The following is an 11,692-nucleotide window of genomic DNA, read 5'->3' as shown; positions in this document are numbered from 1 at the left end:
ATTCTGCAGTTATTACAATGGCCCCAAACCCAAAATACTATCTACCTCAACAGTCTATTGCATCTTCAGTGACAAGGTGTGAGAACAGTAGTCATTACCCAGTGGACAGAGAGGGAGAGGCTAGGTGTGCTGTAGTAGAAGAATCTAAAAAACCTAATCATACTGAAAAATCTGGACAAAAGAAAAGCTGTGAGAACAGCTCTGAGGAAAGTGAAACTAGGCATGGTCAGCAGGAGTATGTAAAGGGCTGTGTCCTCACCACTGAAAACAGATCTGCTCAGAAAGATTTTAGGTGGGGGAAAGATGAGAGTAGCAAGATTTCTCCTCAGAGGACACCAATGTTGCACTCTTTAGCTCAGGAAGGGAAAAAACAGTCTGACAACAATGCAGAAGTGGTATCAGAACGACAGACCTCATTTGACTCTCACCTGTCTAAACAGGCACGAAGGAGTGATCGTTTTGCAACAACCCTCAGAAATGAGATCCAAATGAGAAGAGCAAAGCTGCAGAAAAGTAGAAGTACTGCTACACTAGTAGGGTCATCTGAAACAGAGGAGTGCAGTGAGACCTGGAAACCAGATTCAACAGGGAATGTCATCACGTCCCCCGACACAAACTTTACCAGCACCTACAAAGATCATCTGAAGGAAGCCCAGGCCAGGGTTCTGAGCGCAACGTCCTTCAAACGTCGGGACTTGGAGCCCAGCCCCGCTGAATACCTCCCCAGGTCACCTGAGCAGAAAACTGGTAGTTATAACTCTTCATTACTGGCTTTGGTTTCTGAAGATGCCTCTGGATTGCTTGAGGCTACACAAGCCAAACCAAATCCTACAGGGAGTGGCACTCATCACGTTTCTCGGATTGGAGCCAGGAAGAGGTTCACAACAGAGCAAAAACTGAAGTCATACTCAGAACCAGAGAAGATGAATGAGGTGGGCATGTCAGAGGATGAATGCCATGCTCATTGCCGTCCAAACATATCAGAAGAAGCCTTGGGTTCATTTGCAGACAGGTGGAAATTTTTTGAAGAAACAAGCAAGCCCGCATTTAGAAAATCATCACAGAAACCAGGTCTCCATGGTTTAGCAGAGGGACAGCCTGAGAGACCAGATATGAAAGCACAAGAGGGAGAGGAGCTCTGGTATGAGAGAAGACATCAGGTAGCCTCTGTTGGACCTGAAGCAGCTCATGCTTCAAAAGACAGTGTCCACCATAGCAGCACCAATAGGGCTGCTGAGAGGATTGGGAAATCTGCACAGCCACAGCGCCTGGGAACCTTTGCAGAGTATGAAGCATCATGGAAGGAGCAGTGGAAGCCAGTAGAGCCAAGGGGCTCAGGAAGGTACCACTCAGCTGATAATATCCTCGACACAGGCCATGAACAGCATGGGAAATCCCAATACTCCCATGAGAGATCTAGATCATCCCCTTCCACTGATTTCTACAAACAGGTACACGTATCTTTTGCATTATCCTTTAAGTTGCCCAGTGTGGTGGAGGACAGTAGAGGAGTGGGGGGGAAAAGAGAATTTTTATGGAAATTTCCAATTTAGGAACACTATGTAATATGGTATTTGCCTTTTGTCAGTAAAGGAGTAAATGTTATAGGTATCTATCTTAAGTAAAATGAGGAAGGTTTGTGCTGCACAAGAGCACTTGGATCAAAATAATTTCTTGTGTGTTGTAATTGGATAGAAAAAAAACATGATTGATTTGCTAATACCCTCTTTTTTACAGTAGAGATTTTGAAGGTTCAAAGCAATTTTCACCCAGACACATTTTTCATTGGTGTGGTTGTATTCCCTGTTTGAATTCTCTGAAACTATGAAGAAAAGTGTTCCACATGTAAATAATATATATTTTGTCTAATTTTTATTTCCTCTTTTCTTCTAAACTTGCTTCATGCAAAATTACATAGGACTTCTGCCTGAAAAAGTTTAGAGATTACAAATATGCCTGTTAATGTTAAAGCCACAGCAACAATGAAACTGCTTAATGTTTTATGTGAGTTTGCTTGATTTAAGATGTATGCATTTATTCCTTAGAGAGATGCCAAAAGTCTGTTCAACTTGCAAGTAAATATTACATTAATTTTTAACCAAGCAGGGCCAGGCAATGGTTGGCAGGTGGCACTGGAAGTAAACAGAGAAACCAAGTCTCTTTAGTTCTCTGTTAAAAGATGCTGTTCAAGCTGCTATGAGATTGCCTGATATGTATACGGAGTCATAGTGTGTTCAACCTGTGTTAAACTTTGCCTTCTGCAAGAATAGAATTGAAGCAAAGCAGTTGTATATTACTTCTTCTGTATTTTTCCCCTTTTAATAAAAACATTGCATACATACATACACAGTTCACCTCTGTGTGTGTGTAGACATGGAGTAGAATGAGAATAGCTCAAAGAGGAACAAAAATGTTGATCTCTAAAAGTTGTGGGCTGTCTTTCCAAAAGTTTTTTGCATCTTTAAGTTTGACAAAAGTTCTTTTTGAACTCTATGTGCAGACTTAACTATGCGGATAATTTACTAGGGTAGGGATTTGAAGCACTGAAAATATTCACCTGGAAATTACTTTGAAAATTAAATTCACTGAATTATTAAATAATTGCCTACCCAGCAGAAAAAAAAAAATCGTATAATCTATTCCCTGTATGCATTTCTGGTTTATTAGTCAGTGCTCTTAAGTTCAGTATAGGCCTCCTGGGGCAAAAAGCAGACACCTGTTTAGGCACCTGGAAAATATGGTGATAAGTGCATTGAAGATGCTTACAGCAGACTGAAGTAAATAAAGATGTTGTTTTGCATATATGATTCAGATTATTCCAGTGCTAATGTGCAATTAAATTTCCTGTAGGTTCAGTGTTTGTAATGCAAAGCTATGCTTTGGGTGGGGTTGTTTGAAGATAGGGAGATAATAATGTTCTGGAACAGCACTGTTGGTGTTTTACTGAGAAACTGTAGTACTCGCATGGGGATTCACAATCTGGTGCATACTTGCATCTCCTAAAATGTGAGCAACTCTTCTGCAACTTCTCTGCCTCTTTTTTTTTTTTTTCTGTTTTTGCCAAATGGAAGTTGCAAACGTTTATAAAAATGTTAAGCTCTTCTATGGATCAGCAAAGCAGAGCAGCAAGGCGAGCACAGCCAGGTCGGGAGTGCAGCGCAGGAGGTCACAGAGCACGCTGTACTGCTTAAAACCAAACAAGCTTAAAACATACTATGCTGTTGACTTCATGTGTATTTGAACAGAGCAAACCCACAAATAAGAGGTTCCATAATCATGGATTTTTTGGGAGTCTGTAACATGATGACTTGGTCTCTTACTTGTACTACAAACCTCTTTTAGGAAGTATCAGTTGAAGTAAGGAGGCAAGCAGAGGATTTAAAGGAAGATGGGGAGTGTATTTTCTCTAACATTAAGAAACTGGATGAGAGGAACTGCACTGTAAGGTAAGTACAGTGTTTCTTAATTTCTCTCTCTAAAAGATTTGGTTTTGACCAATCTTTTTCACAAATTTCTGTGATCTAATCTTTTCCTGACTCAAACTGCAAGTTCTGCTGTGATGATTTCAGAGCTTCTGCAGTGCCTTCTTCCCTTATTTCCTTTCTTCTGCCCAAATACTTCAATGTGCATGATAGAATTAACGTTGGGACTGAAATTTCTGGGGTCTCTAGTGTGAGCTTAAAGAAATTGTTCAGTGTTGAGCATACTATAGTTTGTTCAAGGGCAGTTGATTCTTATTTGTGTGCATGAATTATTTGTGTGATAGTTATGGAGTTTTTGGGGGTAGATGGGAGCCCTGGGGTTTCCCAAAAGAGATTTCCAGTATTATCCTTGGCAAAGACAGCATGCTGCTGAAACATAGTAGTGCTGTAAATTGGTCTTTGCTTTTCTTGTGGCTTTACAGAATACAGTACATGAATAGAAGACACTAAAATTTGTTTCACTGTTTGAAGAGCTCAGATTTTCTCTGTTAATCCATGTATTAATATATGTACAATGTTTTCGAAGGTGAGACTGTATGCACAGTGTGGTTTAAATCCATTAAATGTCTAGCATGCTGAGGGTTGTCCTCGTCCTGGTCTGATGTGGTGTAAGCAGTGATTTCAGCAATCGCTGATTCTGTGGCTGCTGAAGCCCAGCTGAGGTTGTGCACATGCTGCTGCTGCCAGGTCTGACAGCTCTGGCTTTCATAACAGAGGGAACCCATGCATAGGAAAAAAGAACCTCTGTAGGCTTTCCTCAGTTCTGTAAGTGGTATTAATACCTCAAGGGAGAGGAAATTATGAACTGTGGCAAACATACACTCTAGCTGTGACCATAAAACCTTGTAAAAAGTTGGTATTTATTTGTGGGTTCATATGATTGTATTTTGCATTGCTTATGGCTTAGCTGAAGAGACCACCCGCTATTTTTGTAGGTTTTGGTAGCCCTTTGTACTTACGGTAGCGATTCCAAAATGAGCAGCCCCGGAGGGTGGAGCGTGCGGAGGGCAGAGGGAGGCGGGCAGGAGGGGCGGGCACGCTCCGCGAGCGGCCGCGCTGCTGTGGGCGGGCAGCAGCTCCGGAGGAGTGAAATGATTCCCATGTCCCAGCGCCGAAGCCGAGGCACAAAAGCATGTGAATAATACTCCTACGCCAGCATTTTAGCAGTGTTTGTGCAGCACAATTCTTGCTTTATAATCATGGAATCCATGAAAATCACATGACTGGGCACCAGCTGCAGTAACTTTTTTTTCAGCTGGAGCCTGTTTTGACATACTATTTCAGATGTGGTGTTTGGCTATTTTTGTGCATTACAGAAGGTTTTGTGAAATCGTCTCTTTGTCTCAACATTGATATGCAGAGGCTTGATATGCCTTCTGTATTTAAAAAACTGATTAAAATCCCTCATTTGGGCATTTAATTCCTGGGTTCTGAACTACCACTGTGTGATAATGAATGACTGCCTTATGGGAAAGAATATATATTTCCGTATGCTCCTGTTTTACAAGGCATTCTTGTGCTCAAAAGGAACTGGCCTCATGGCATGGATTGATTTTCTGATTTTTGAGCTGCCCTAAAGGCATTTAGCTTTCTATTTTTAAAATCTAGCAATCTGCAAATGGCTAGCAAATCTACCTAATTCAGGGTATATTCTAGAACATGAATAATAACCAAATCTGAGGTCTTCCTTATGGTCATATTTAATACTCTACTTTAAAATTTATGTTTGGATTAAATAGCTGGCAGCTGTTATTCTGTGCTACTGGGACCTGTGTGCTATGGTGGCCTTTGTGTTACCAAAGTCAATGTGATGGGGCTGAAACACAGGAGTGGCCCTTCTGCATTTGTGGGCATGAGATTTGGAGGAACCCAAGCTGAGAGACAGTTGTGGAGTCCCTGAGTGCTTTCTCCAGGTTAGAGACTGTCCTACACTACAGGGTGCCTCTAGTCTCCCTCCCTCAACTCCCTCCCCTCAACTCTTCAGTTGTTTTGAGAAATGAAAAAAACCATTAACTTGAAATAAACTTTGAATAGCTACCATTTACAGCTTCCCTGGTTATTTTCCTCAGAAATACAAAATGTGAGTTTTTTTAAATGCACTGACTCTAGAATGAAAAAGGGTTAGAATATTGTAACAGCAAACAGCATTTCAAAAACAAACGAAAATAGAGATGTTTGATTTTTTTTTTCTCCTGAGCATTTCGCTACAGTATTTTCTTGGCTGTTCTTTTTTAGCACACAATTGTAAAATTTAAATTAACAGTACTTTAAAAAACTGGGAGGGAGGGGAGGGGTGGTGTGTGAATGTTGAGTTGATGAAGATAATTTGTGAACCTCTTTCATCTTTGAGCTCTGTTTCTCCCCTCTGAGGCTACTGAGTGCTTCCAATGAATTCAGGTTGTTTCATCTCCCTTTTTAGAAGAGCTGCACCATGTTTTTCTGAACTGCAGTATTTAATAGTTTAGGGTATTACTTTTGTAGGGAGAGAAAATAGTGGTCCATAGCAGCCATTGTCATCTCTTATGGAAGAACCAAACCACTCTTGTTAGGAACTTACAGGGATGCAGTCATCTAACAGATGAGTATTTTTATACCAAGGAGTTGCTGTGATTCTGTGGATGTTGTTAACTTTAGGACAGCTTAAAAGCATTATACAGTTTGCTGATCTGTAAAACAAAAAAATGCTGCTTTTTTACTTTTGTTGTCCCTCTTTCTATTTCAAATTAGTTACAAAAGCTTACCTTTTTATGAATGTGAAGTCTGTGCTTCTTTAAACATGTCTCTCTTTCTGCATTTGTAAAATTACTTAAACTGATTATATAATTACCTTCCTTATAGAAGTCTCCACAATTTCTAAGCTGGAATAGACTTTGAAAAAGTTAAAGAGGGAAATGGGTGCTCTGACCAATAGTCTCTGGCTTCCTGCAGTATGACATGCACGCATAAGTCATTCTGCATCAAAAGACTCATGCTTTATGAATCTAATTCTTAAGATTGCCATCTACTAGAGATGTTTACAGCCATTGCCTTTATTTACTTTCTAAGAACATTTGACTCCCAGCTCTATTAATTTGTTACTGTGATGTCTATTAAAGTTACATAGCTTCAAAAAATGAAAAAGGCTATCTGAGATCACAGGCTGCAGAAAATATTTCAACATTTAATCGGTGTCAAGTCCAAGAGCATATGCGTGTCAAGTGTAGGACCACAGTGTGACTCAACTCTAATTAAACACTGTAAAATATTTTTCAGTGTTTTCATACCTTAGTAGTTACTCCTATTTGAGTTGAGCTCTTGAAGACAGAAGAACAGCCTTTACAATACAAAACCAAAATAAAAATAATTTCTGAATGCTTAAGTTGTCCTAAATGCCCACATATAATATTCTAGAAAAATCTTTGATAACCCAGAAACAGGAGCCTATAGACATGTTCCCAGGGTTTTTATTAGACTCTCTATAAGGAAGATTTTTCAATACCTGGTGAATATCTAAGCTCCATACTCACCAAGAGGAGCAGCAAATTATTGTGCAAGGAAAGAGGAGGACTTTCAGCAACACAGGAATATGATTGACCTTATGTCTTCTGAACTGAGTGAGATGGAAAAGAATTTAAAAATTACCAGTAGTGCATTTGTGTCTGTGTTTATTTGTATCATGCACATATGGATGTTTGTATGTATATGTATACAGACATATAAAATATATGTGTATATTGATAGTTATTTCTCATTTGTGACCATTCTAAGGGTTGCAGTTTACATATCTATGAGGACTGATTAACAGTGGGGAAAAAAACCCCAACAATACACAATACACATTTGGACAAATGAGTTTCCTCATTTCCTCAGACAATGGTAGATGGTGTAAATTATTCATTGGAAATATTCTTAGAAACTACAGTTTTTCATAACTCCAGAAATTTTAAATTCTACATTTTGTTTGGGTTTCTTTTACTGTGATGTCAAAAAAATAATAATTAATAAGGTACCAATATACAGTGTTAGGATCGGCCTAACTAGGAGCTGAGCTACTGAAATAGACTACTTGAAGCCTGAAGCCTTGGAGGTTTTTATACGTAGCAAAAGGGCCATTTCCTTAAATAGTTAACAAGAACTTTTGCAAGTATTGTGTTGCATATTTTAAACTTCTTTATTAAGAATCGTGAAGTCCTAGAATAGTTCAGTTCGTTCAGAAGGGACCTTAAATATCATCGGGTTCCAACCCTCCTGCCTAGACCAGGCTACTCAGAGCCCCATCCAGCCTGGTCATGAACACTTCCAGGGAGTCCACAGCTTCTCTGGATAACCGGCTCCAGTGCCTCACCACCCTCACAGTAAAGAGTTTCCTTCTAATACCTGATCTAAACCTGCCTCCCTCCATGTTAAGGCCATTCCCCCTTGTCCTGTCACTTCATGCCTTTGTGAAAAGTCTCTCTCCAGTTTTCTTGTAGCCCCCTTTTGGTACTGGCAGGTGCTGTAAGGTCTCCCTGGAGCCTTTTCTTCTCCACGCTGAACAGCCCCAACTCTCTCAGCTTGTCCTCAATGAGATGTTCCAGTCCTGTGGTCATAGTAGTGGCCCTCCTCTGGACACATTAAAGCAGGGCCGCATTTTTCTTCTTTTGGGAGCCCGAGAGCTGAATGCAGTAATCAAGGTGGGTTTTGCAAAAGCAGAGTAGAGGGAGAGAATTTCCCTCCCTTGACCTGCTGGCCAGACTGCTTTTGATGTAGCCATTTGGCTTTCAGAGCTGGGAGTACACGCTGACAATTCATTATTGAGCTTTTTGTCCACAAACACCCCCAAGTCTTTCTTCCCAAGCCTGGTATTGGTCCATTCTTGGCCTGAACTTCTGCTTGGGATTGCCCTGACCCAGAGGCAGAACCTGGCACTTGACCTTGTTGACCTTCCTGAGGTTACTCATCTATTGTTGTAGTTAACAGTCAAACTGTGAGTTGCTTTTCCTGACTGAACATTGCAGGACAAGTATATCTCAGGCATTGAAGACATTACCAGAGCTATGTAAACAAAATGTTTTCCCCCTTTTCTGTGTGAGGAAGAAGTAGTATGATCTTGTTCAACTGCTTCCTTAGAAATCAGTTGAAAAATTACTTTGGCAAGCATTTCATGCATGTGTTAACAGAGCTTTCTGAGAGCCTTCTCTTCTCCAGAGCTTTCTCTTCTCCAGGCTGAACAATTCCAACGCTCTCATTGTGTCTTCACAGGAGAGGTGTTCCAGCCCTCTGATCACCTCCCTGGCACTCTTCTGGACTTGTTCCAGCAGGTCCATGTCCTTAGCATTTCTTTATCATGAGATACAGATTATTAAGGCATTTCTCAGACCTTTTTTTTTGCCGGTGATGTCATTGTGTGTGACATATAGCAATGACACAGTAGAGTCTGGGCTGTTAAAAAATTTGTATTTTGTTTGAAAATGGGAAAAACCTACTGTAGCTCTTCCTGTGCATATAGAGAAGAGTGAGCATCTATTCATATATGAGAAACCCCTGTAACCTTTCATCTTCCTTAGGTTTCTGTGAATACTTGTAATTAGTACAAGTTTCACTGCCATGAACTTTCAGTGTACTGGTGTATGTGACTGACTAATAACACATACATAAATATCACACTCTGAGACAGTGGAACCTTGAATCACTGGTACATGATGGCAGCTGATGGGTGTCGATGCTTAAAGCCAGGCCAAAGGTCTACCTAGACAGGTTTTTTCCTCTATGTGAGTCAGCAGCAGATGCTTGGAAGGGCAAACAGAAAACCAGGGCAAACCAGGAGCTGTGCAGCTGGGTATCTTGTCAAGCCTCTGCTGGTTTGCCTGTCTTTGACCTTAATTTGGGGTTTTGTTTAGTTTTTCACTGAAGTACGAAGATTGTATGTTTATAGAACAGTCTGTGAAATTCAGCTTTTCCTTCTTGTGTAGCAGTAATTTCTGTTGTACGTCATTGTAAAGGTTGGTGAAGTACAGGAAAATCTCTCCTGTGGGTTACTTTGCATTTATTAAATCTGAGTAATTTCCTCATAGCAGCAACTGCTGCCACCTAGTTTTTCACCCCTTTTGTGAATCATCTATATCTAATGAGTTCTGTTGTGAATGATGTGATGAGACGAGTGAGGACTCTGTCTCATGACAGTCAAATTTTTAAGAGCCTCAGGTGAGATAAAATTTAATTTTCTAACTCATCTAAAAATCCAGTCTCTGTCATCCAGATCACTCTTGTCCCTATGTGTAGTTACTCTTTCTAAGATTGGTAGTGCATCCAAGACATATCTTTTCTACACATGCCCAAATTATTCTTTGTCAATTTTACTCCTTAGTGCAGCTGCTGAATCTCTTAATAAAATTTCTACTTTTTTGCTTATTTCAGATGTTAAGTTTATGATTCTGAAGTTCTCCAGATTCATAATGAGATTTTTTTTATTCTTGCTCTCTTTCACTCATTCATTCTCTTCAGCACCCTCATACCTTCCATCCCCCAACACTGAGTGTGTCACCATGCTCAAGCAGCTGCCCAAGTATCAGAGGAGTGGGTAGCTGTGCATCACAGATCCCAGTTCAGCAATTTACTGTGGAAGATTTGGGTGATTGTCATATGGCCCAGGTAGCTTATGACTACCCACTCCTAATGCTGTGCAGCATCTGAGAATAGTTCCTGCAAAGGCTGTTCTTTGCTTGTGGAGTTGTGAAGAGGAGACCATGTCCATTTTTTGCTGCAGCCTTATTTTCTTTGTATTCTTACTCCTGTACTTTCATCCCTACAGTCTGTTTGGCAGATATCCATGGTTGAAGAAGTGCTTTTTTTTCCCTATTTTTTTTAATCCTAACACCCCTAAGGATTTGTATCTCAGCTTTTGTTTTAAAATTTCTTTATTTTCCATATTTTGCTTATGCATCTGCTTTGCTAGGTTAGTTCTGGATTTTCCTCATTTGAGTAGGACCTAAGTTCTCTGGTGGATGTTCCTTTTAATTGCTATTTAATTCAACCTTTGGAGGGGGTAGAGAGGGGGAAGGAAGAAGTTGGGTGTTTCAGTAGGTGTTACACATTTCTTCTGAGTTTCATATATTGTATCTTCAGTTGCATGTTATCTCTTAGCATTATACCATCTGATTTGTTCTCTAAAAAAATATTCATATCATGTATGTCCTTTTCAAAATTAAATACCACTGTGTGGATTCTTAATCTTTCAAAAACAATCTCTCTAAATGCATATGGCCACTGGCACAGGGTAGCTCTTCAAATAGAAAAGTTTTGAACCAGATTCTTCCCATGCCTCAGGATCAAGGCAGAAGTTGCATGATAAATTGTCCCACTTGTAGTCTTTTTCTTCCTCTTGTTGTCCATTTAAAAACTTCCAGGCTAGGTGAGCTGAGAGATGTGTGGGCATCTTCATAAGCATCACAAATGCATTATTTTGGGATTTGGAGGTTGGTTGTGGCTAAATAAATTGTTAAAACTTGCAGGCTCCTGCCACTGCCTCCCCATTCCTCACCCTCCTGGCAGCCAGCAGCTGTCAGGTGTGCGTCCTGCAGATCACTGAGATGCTCCACTCGGGCTCACCAGCAGCTCATTAAATGGGTGCTGGACTGCCTCCAAAACCTGTGCTTGGTTTACACTACTACAGTTGTACAGCCCTGTTTCTCCCCCATCCAATTTGTGCATTCTCCACACCCTTGAAAATGTGGACTCTCCCTCTACCTTTATTAGGTGAACTTTGAATCCCTGTTTCTAAACTTGAGGGTGGCTATCCTATTTAATATATCCCCTTTTTTCTACTTGCAGTTTTTTGCTACCAAGTAAAGTTATTTTTGCTTTAATTGCTCCTGGCACATCTGTTCTCCTCCCTGTGCATGCAGTGACAGCTAGGGGTATGTGAGGCCATCATGGGCTGATAAAAGGAAGTGTTGGAGGGTGGTTTCTTCTTATGGAAAGTTTCCTCCCCTGCCCCTAAAGGTGTTACCAAGCATGAGTAACTGGAAGAAGTCCTAAACATTATTCTGAACTTGAGTGTGAGTGAAAGAACACACAAAAGTGTTTGTGGAGAGAGAAACAGAGATAAATTTGTACACATTAGTTCATTTTTGTATTCTGGTTTGATCTTACTGCTTTTCCTGGAAATAGAATTGGAATGAAAACCATCTAAAGACATTTTTCATTGCATTGCTTGAAATTCAGCTATCTTCATGTAGCCCTGTTGAGTATGG

Source organism: Geospiza fortis, unplaced genomic scaffold, assembly GCF_000277835.1.
Source record: "Geospiza fortis unplaced genomic scaffold, GeoFor_1.0 scaffold50, whole genome shotgun sequence".
Taxonomy (NCBI): Eukaryota; Metazoa; Chordata; class Aves; order Passeriformes; family Thraupidae; genus Geospiza; species Geospiza fortis.
The sequence above is the reverse complement of the archived record's forward strand: the minus strand, read 5'-3'. Positions refer to the sequence as shown.